This window comes from Macaca mulatta, chromosome 1 (genome assembly GCF_049350105.2).
Source record: "Macaca mulatta isolate MMU2019108-1 chromosome 1, T2T-MMU8v2.0, whole genome shotgun sequence".
NCBI lineage: Eukaryota > Metazoa > Chordata > Mammalia > Primates > Cercopithecidae > Macaca > Macaca mulatta.
Window position 1 is genome coordinate 210,397,497 of NC_133406.1, and position 7,015 is coordinate 210,404,511.

The window sequence follows — 7,015 nt, forward strand, 5'->3', positions numbered from 1 at the left end:
GAAGGGGTGGAGTGTCAGGTGGGCTGCAGCAGAGGTAGAATGTAGGGGGTGCTGTAGTGGGAGAGGTTGAGAGGGAGGAGAGCTGTAGGGAGAGTTGGGCAAGGGGTCGACTGTGGGGAGGTGGAGCCTGGGCTGTGAGGAGATCTTGGTGTTCACTATGGCCTGTGTGACTGACAGTTCCGGGGACTAAGGTGGGGGCAGCCAGGATGAGGGAAGGGCCCAGCCCAAGCTGGTGATCATTTGGCTGTGGGTGGTTAAGGGTGGGGAGGTGGAGGGTGACCTGGTGCAGACCTTGGGGCTCCGCACGCAGCTGGGCGCTCAGTGACATGTAGGAATGGGTGCGTCACTTAGAGGCCGAGCTTCCCCGACACTGTTCTCTCTCAAGAGACCCAACTCGTGTTCTAACAGGTCTGACATCAGAGGACCAACCCTGGGGGCCGGGCAGGGGCAGGGCCTTCTGTCCTCTGGGGGACTCAGCCCAGAGAAGCCCCTCCATCCCCTGACGCTTCCCTGCAGCTCTGGCCACTGGTGTTCCCATCCCACGTTGTTCCTGCTGTCCCATCCCTCCCCATAAATCCGCCATCGGATCTGACAACCTTTACAATGGCCGCCCTGGGAGAATAACCACAGCTGACCCCACAGGGTCTCAGCTATCAGGTCCTGAACTAGGCACATCACAGAGCTCTGTGAGGTAGGTGCTCTTACTGTCCCCAGTGTATGGATGAGCAAACTGAGGCACAAAGAGGTTAAATCACTTGCCTAAGGTCACACTGCTCATATGTCATGGATCAACCTCCCCACACCCAAGACTCTCTCCCCACAGCTGGTGAAAAGGCCCTCACGATGACCTTGTCTTTGCCTTATTATGAAGAAGAATAAATTGAAGTCCAGAGAGAGTAAGTGAATTGCCCGAGATCACACAGCACATTAGTGGCCAAGCCAGGCCTCTAGATTCCTACCTACGCCTTCACCTGCAGGCCGCTCTGGCCACCTCCTTCTCCATCCTGGGCAGGGAGATGACCCAAAGCCTGGAGGAAGCCGGACACAAAAAGGCCTAGGCAGCTCTGGAGGGCGCCATGAAGTTGGAAAAGGCTGACAACCACAAGCAAACTGCCCAGAGACCCTGTGCTCCCTCCTTCCCACCACACACAGCACAGAAATATCTTGTGAAAGTGAAGGTCAGCTCGAAGTAAACAGGTTAGTAATGGTTATTGCCAGTGCTTTATTAATTAGGTGTCCTGAATACATGTAAACCTGGGTGTTTAATTTAGATTTATAGGGATAATTTAGATTTATAAGACTAGTTATTATACATTAAATATAGAAAATGTCAATTGGTTTTCATAAACATTTATTGAAATGTATAAAAGAAAACTATGGAACATCTAATTACTTTGAATTAGTCTGAGAGCTGACAAGGAAGGTAGGAGGGTGGAGCGCCTCATCTCACAAGGCATGGGCTTCTCTTGTGTGTCCTAATTCTATCCTCCCCTTCATAGTTATTTAAGAGAACACAGCCGCCCCAGCATGGAGGAGGCACACACTTAGAGATGACGCCCTGACCTGTGTCTGAGGCGGTGTGAGGGCTGCTGGGCAAGTGGGGCCAGCGGGTTGTCATGGTGGCCCTTTGAGAGGGGAGTCTGGGGTCCTGGGGTCCCATCCCAGCTCCAGGGCTGCCTGGTCTGTGGATTGGGGGAGCTCCCCTCTCCTATGTACCTTTTCATCTCCGGAGCTCAGAATCAGGAGGAGATAGGACCGGGGGTCTGGGAGGGGCCGTCTGGATGCCCCTGCTGGATGCTGGGGCTGTGCCTTCAGATCCTTCTTGCTCTGTTTTACACACACACACACACACACACACACACACACAGACGCACACACACAGACACATACACACAGACACAGATACACACACAGACACACAGTCACACATAGACACACATGCACTGACACACATACACAGACACACACACACGTAGACGCACACACACACAGACACAGATACACAGACACACAGTCACACATAGACACACACACACACAGACACATACACACACATAGATGCACACGCACAGACACATACACACAGACACAGATACACACACAGACACACAGTCACACATAGACACACATGCACTGACACACACACATAGACACACACAGACACACACACATAGACACACACACAGACACAGATACACACAGACACACAGTCACACATAGACACACACACACTGACACACACAGACACGCACAGACACATGCACACATAGACGCACACACACAGACACATACACACAGACACAGATACACGCACACACAGTCACACATAGACACACACACACATACACACACAGACACACACACACATAGACGCACACACACAGACACAGATACACACACAGACACACACTGACACACACACACAGACACATACACACAGACATAGATACACACACAGACACACAGTCACACATAGACACATATGCACTGACACACACACACAGACACTGACACACATAGACACACATACACAGACACACAGAGACATACACACACAAACACACAGATGCACACATGTGCGCATGCACACACACTCTCACACAAACACCGCAGTCCTGGGAGCACGGCTGTCACAGTCCTGAAGAGGCCACATTGGAAGAGGCTGTGGGGACCTGCGATAACCAGGCCTTACTCCAGGTTGGTCGGGCCCACACTGCAAGGTGGTTTGGAAGGAACAGAAATGAGAACAGCAGAGACTCAGGCCTGCCCAGGAGAAGCCCATGGTATGGCGGGGACACAAGGTGCCAGCTCCCAGGGGAGCTTGGAATGTGTCCAGAGGCCACAATACACGCTGGGGAAGGTGGGGAAGGAGGCCGTAGGGTCATCTATTTCAACTCCCCTGATTTGGTGGAAACCCCATAAAAGTCCGCAACAGACCTCTGGGTGACAGGTGGAGAGAACTTTGGCTGTTGCCGGCTCCACTGCTGGACGGGGACCCCCAGATCCACTTGCGGGTGTAGGTTTGACTTCTGCCTGCATCTCCCCTCTCCTAAACCTCAGACTCCAGGCACCTCACACTCCGGCGCTCCCTGTGGCTTCATTCCATTGTACCTGACTGTGCCCAAGAATCTTGAGAAGGGCTGGAGCAGGATGGCTAGCTTCTGGAATCCTCTAGAGAAGGCTGCTTCCAGAACCTCGGATGGCCAGTTGGCCAGAGTCCCAGGGAATTGAGCCGGGAGCAGCTCCTGACCAATGCCTCTCAAGAGGTGGTGCATACATGCCCCAGCCCCTTCGCCCTTCAGGCAGGATGGTTCTCAGGATCCCCAGTGGGATGTACTCCAGCTGCCCACTGTGGTAGCTAGCTTAACTGTGCATCCTCCTCTTCTCTCGCTCACTTCCTTCCTCCCCCTCTAGACCTGCCTGCATCTCCCAAACAAATACTCCTGTATTTTTCTCTCAAGTTCTGCTCTTGGGGGAACGCGACGTAAGAGAAGGAAAATATATTCAATGAGCACATAAACGGTTACTTATTTATGATTAATTATTGATAGGAGCTGTGAAGAATAATAAAGCATAAAAGGAGTGGGTGGGTTTTAGATCTCATAGAGGGAAGGCCTTTTAGGGGATGTCCTATCTGAGTAGGGACCTGAATGAAGTGAGAAATGAGACGCGTGGAGGTGTGGGGTGGGAGGCAAGGGGAGTGTTCTGAAGGAAGGACAAGAGGATCAGCAAAGAGACCAGTGACCAGAGTGCTGTGGGTAAGAGCAAGGGTGATGGCCATGAGCAGGGGCGCAGTCCTGGAGGGCTTGCAGGTGGTGGCCCGGTCCTGCGAGTCTATCCTAGGTTTGTGGAATGCAAGTAACCTCGTGGCATCCTTGTCCAGAGGATGACACCCAATCCTTGCAGCTCTGTTGCTACCTCTGTCTCTTGGTTGCTGTCTAACCTCAGGCACTGTCTGGGTCTCTATTTTCTCTTCTATAAAACAGAGATGATGTTGGGTGGGTGAATGGGAGAGTGCACCAGGAAGCCCCTGGCTCATAATCAGGACTCAGCAAGTGCTGATTCCTCCATGGTCAGCTGCATATGAACTGAGAGGTACCAGAAGGCTCGCATTCACCGGGCACCCATGGAAAGGTTCTTTCAACAGCCCTGGGAAACATGAGGCTTGATTTCATTTCCTGTCTTTGTCATGGTGATTAAGAACACACGATCTGGAGTGAGAGAGAAATGAGTGCAAATCCCACCTGCACCTTGGCCAGGTCACTCAGCCTCCCTGAGCCTCAGTTACTCACCTGTGTACAACACGGCAACGGAGTAGTTCATCCTGATAGATGGCACATGCGAAGATTAAATGAGCTGAAGCGTGAACATCCGAGAACAGCCACGATTTGATATTTACCATGTGGTGCCCCTGGAAGGTGGGGACTGGGTCCATGTATTCACTGCTGTATTGTCCCTCCTAGAGCGTTTACTGACCGAATCAATGGGTCCAGCATTCCCAGCTGATCCCAGCGGGCCCCTCAGGATAGGGGCTGAGCTGTCTTTGAGTGCATCCTTACTTCCCAAATTTCTAATCCTGTTCTTTCCATTTACCTGATCATCTGTTCAATCTGTTAGATGCTGCCTGCGAATCAACGTACGTCTTCACCTCTGGACATCCGTCTGCCCAGCGGGCAGAGCGGGCAAGCATGGGCTGTTCCAAGTTCTGGCAGCTGGGAGGATTTCCCTTCCTTGCAGTTTTTCAGCGACACTCCTGAGTAGGGCTGAAATGCTGCAGAAGTCCACTTCCAGATGGCGCCAGAATATCAGGTAGGGCTACCTATAAATCAGGACTTAGTTTCTCTTGCTCATTTGACTGGTCATAGGGAGCCTCACACATAGGGAGGCCGTTAGTGTGAGCGAAGAGGACAGCAGCGATGAAGGAAGGGGCAGGTGCTCGGGTGATGCGAGCCACTTGCACATGCACTGCATGCGAGCTTTCAGGGCCTGCTGGAGTACAGACTTGTATACATCACTTCTACTCAATGACAAATTACTGCCACACACAGTCAACTTTATGGCTCAGTGGATCAGATAACACCCGGCTTAGGATGGGCAGCTGATGTGTCATAGAGACTTGATGCCCGTGGAGAACAGTTATCTTCAGAAGAGTGCAAAGATTGACTCCAGTACCCTGAGGGTCCATGCTATGGGGACTTGCTACACGTTCCACAGCAGCTCCATCTGTCACGGTCACTTTGAGGATCATTAGATGCCCCAGTGGCAGAGCAGCTAGCACAGCAGCCTAGACTTCCTGTGGAGCTTTTCTTGCCTGGGGCCCACTCAAAATCAGCGGCTTTACAGATGAGTCAGTAAAAATGCACAGAGCATCATACACAAAGGTGAGGGGGAGGCAGGTGCGTCACTTCCAAAATCCAGAGAAGCCCACTAAATGTTGTACTTCTTTCTTTGCAGGTGGTGGCCTGGACCTGCGAGTCTATTCTAGGTTTGTGGAATGCAAGTGACCTCGTGGCATCCTTGTCCAGAGGATGACACACACGGAGAAGAAAAGCCCAATCCTTGCAGCTCTGTTGCTGCCTCTGCCCTTTGGAAGGCAGTGCCAGCTGTCCATCACGATAGAAACAATATCCAAGTGTGCCCTAGAATGTTGGACCCCAGAACCCTCATGTAGGTGTCAGGCTCCTGGACTTTAACGGGGTTTACTCCCACCATCTGGCATGCGTATGTCTTGTTACAGCTTCTTTGGTACTGTCTGTTTCCTGCACAGCAAGTGCATTCTGCATGATGTCATCAGTCTGGCGAACCAGCATAATGTCCATGATGTCCTAAGTCACCAAGTTCCTTCAGTTTAGATTATGTCCTAGCAGGAGAGTTGACACAGCTCTGAAGTACGACAGGATATCCTGTTGTCCCTGCTGTGAGTTACAGTGAACTCCTTCTGGTAGTTGCCAGAACAATAGCTGCATGTAGTTCCAGGAGCTGTGCTGATTTTATCCTCCAGGAGAGATGTGACATCTGGAATAGCAGGTGCCACCACCTGAGCAAGTCTATAATAACTCGTGATCTCTCTCCAAGATCAATCTGCCTTTCTGCACAGGACACAGGCAAATTAAATGGAAATGTACAAAGTGTGATAGAACTCACAGACTCACCACCTCAGTATCTTTTAATTTTATAGAATCTTCAGGCAAGGGGAGGTTGGTTGCCTCAATAGGGACACAGATTCAAAGGAGGCTTGTGGGGAGCTGGGGGTTTGAGGTTCTCAGATTCATCTGAGCTCTTATTCCTATCTGGGGATCCCTCTCTTTTTCAATCAATACCTTATTGATTTCACATAAGGGATGTGGCAAGGGTGTGAGTTCAATTTATGTTGTAATTCTTCCATCCATGAAACTGGATTGCAATGTGGATTAAATTTGGGGCTTGATTTTTAGCTGTATCTTCTCTGGTTACAAAAGGCAAGACATTTCTTTAGGTCTTTTCTATGTCTCTAGTTCTCTGAGGATACTTTGATCTGAAAGTTTAAAGCCCAGAGCTTGTCATAGAAACTCTCCAACACAGTCAGAAATCGCCATCCCACCCCACACTCCATGTCATAGGCATTGATTCTAGTGGTCAAGTGCAGTGGCCACTTGGTCTGCTAAAGTCTTGCCTTCAACTGACATCTCATCCCAGGCAAACACAGGTGGTAATTTAGGTAATTTTGATGTCCCTGCATACCATGGACCACCAGTGTCTCATTTCTCCGTGTCAGTGAGGTCATTGCTGTGAATCAGCCATTTAGCCCATCCCGAATCCCATCTTTGAGGGTTTATCTCCAAGGAACAATCCCGGTGTTCCGTGCTGCACCATTCAGGGTCCATTTAGGAAGCCAACCTACAACATGATCACATACAGAGGAGGGCTAATGTAGACACTGGCCATAGAAGGGTGGCGAGGGCTGAAGGAGCAGAAAGGGAAGGGATGGCAGCCCAGGGATGACTCGGGGACGGCTGCCACCCAGGGCTGACAGGCC

General features: G+C 50.9%; 1 long non-coding RNA gene across 1 annotated transcript; it reads left to right on the top strand.

Moving 5' to 3' along the window:
- The first annotated feature begins 451 nt into the window (after positions 1–451).
- Positions 452–6,136, top strand: LOC106997422 (uncharacterized). Its single transcript, XR_013404592.1, has 3 exons — positions 452–1,197; positions 4,618–4,809; positions 5,455–6,136. It is a non-coding gene; the product is annotated as an uncharacterized LOC106997422 (long non-coding RNA).
- Positions 6,137–7,015: the final 879 nt, after the last annotated feature.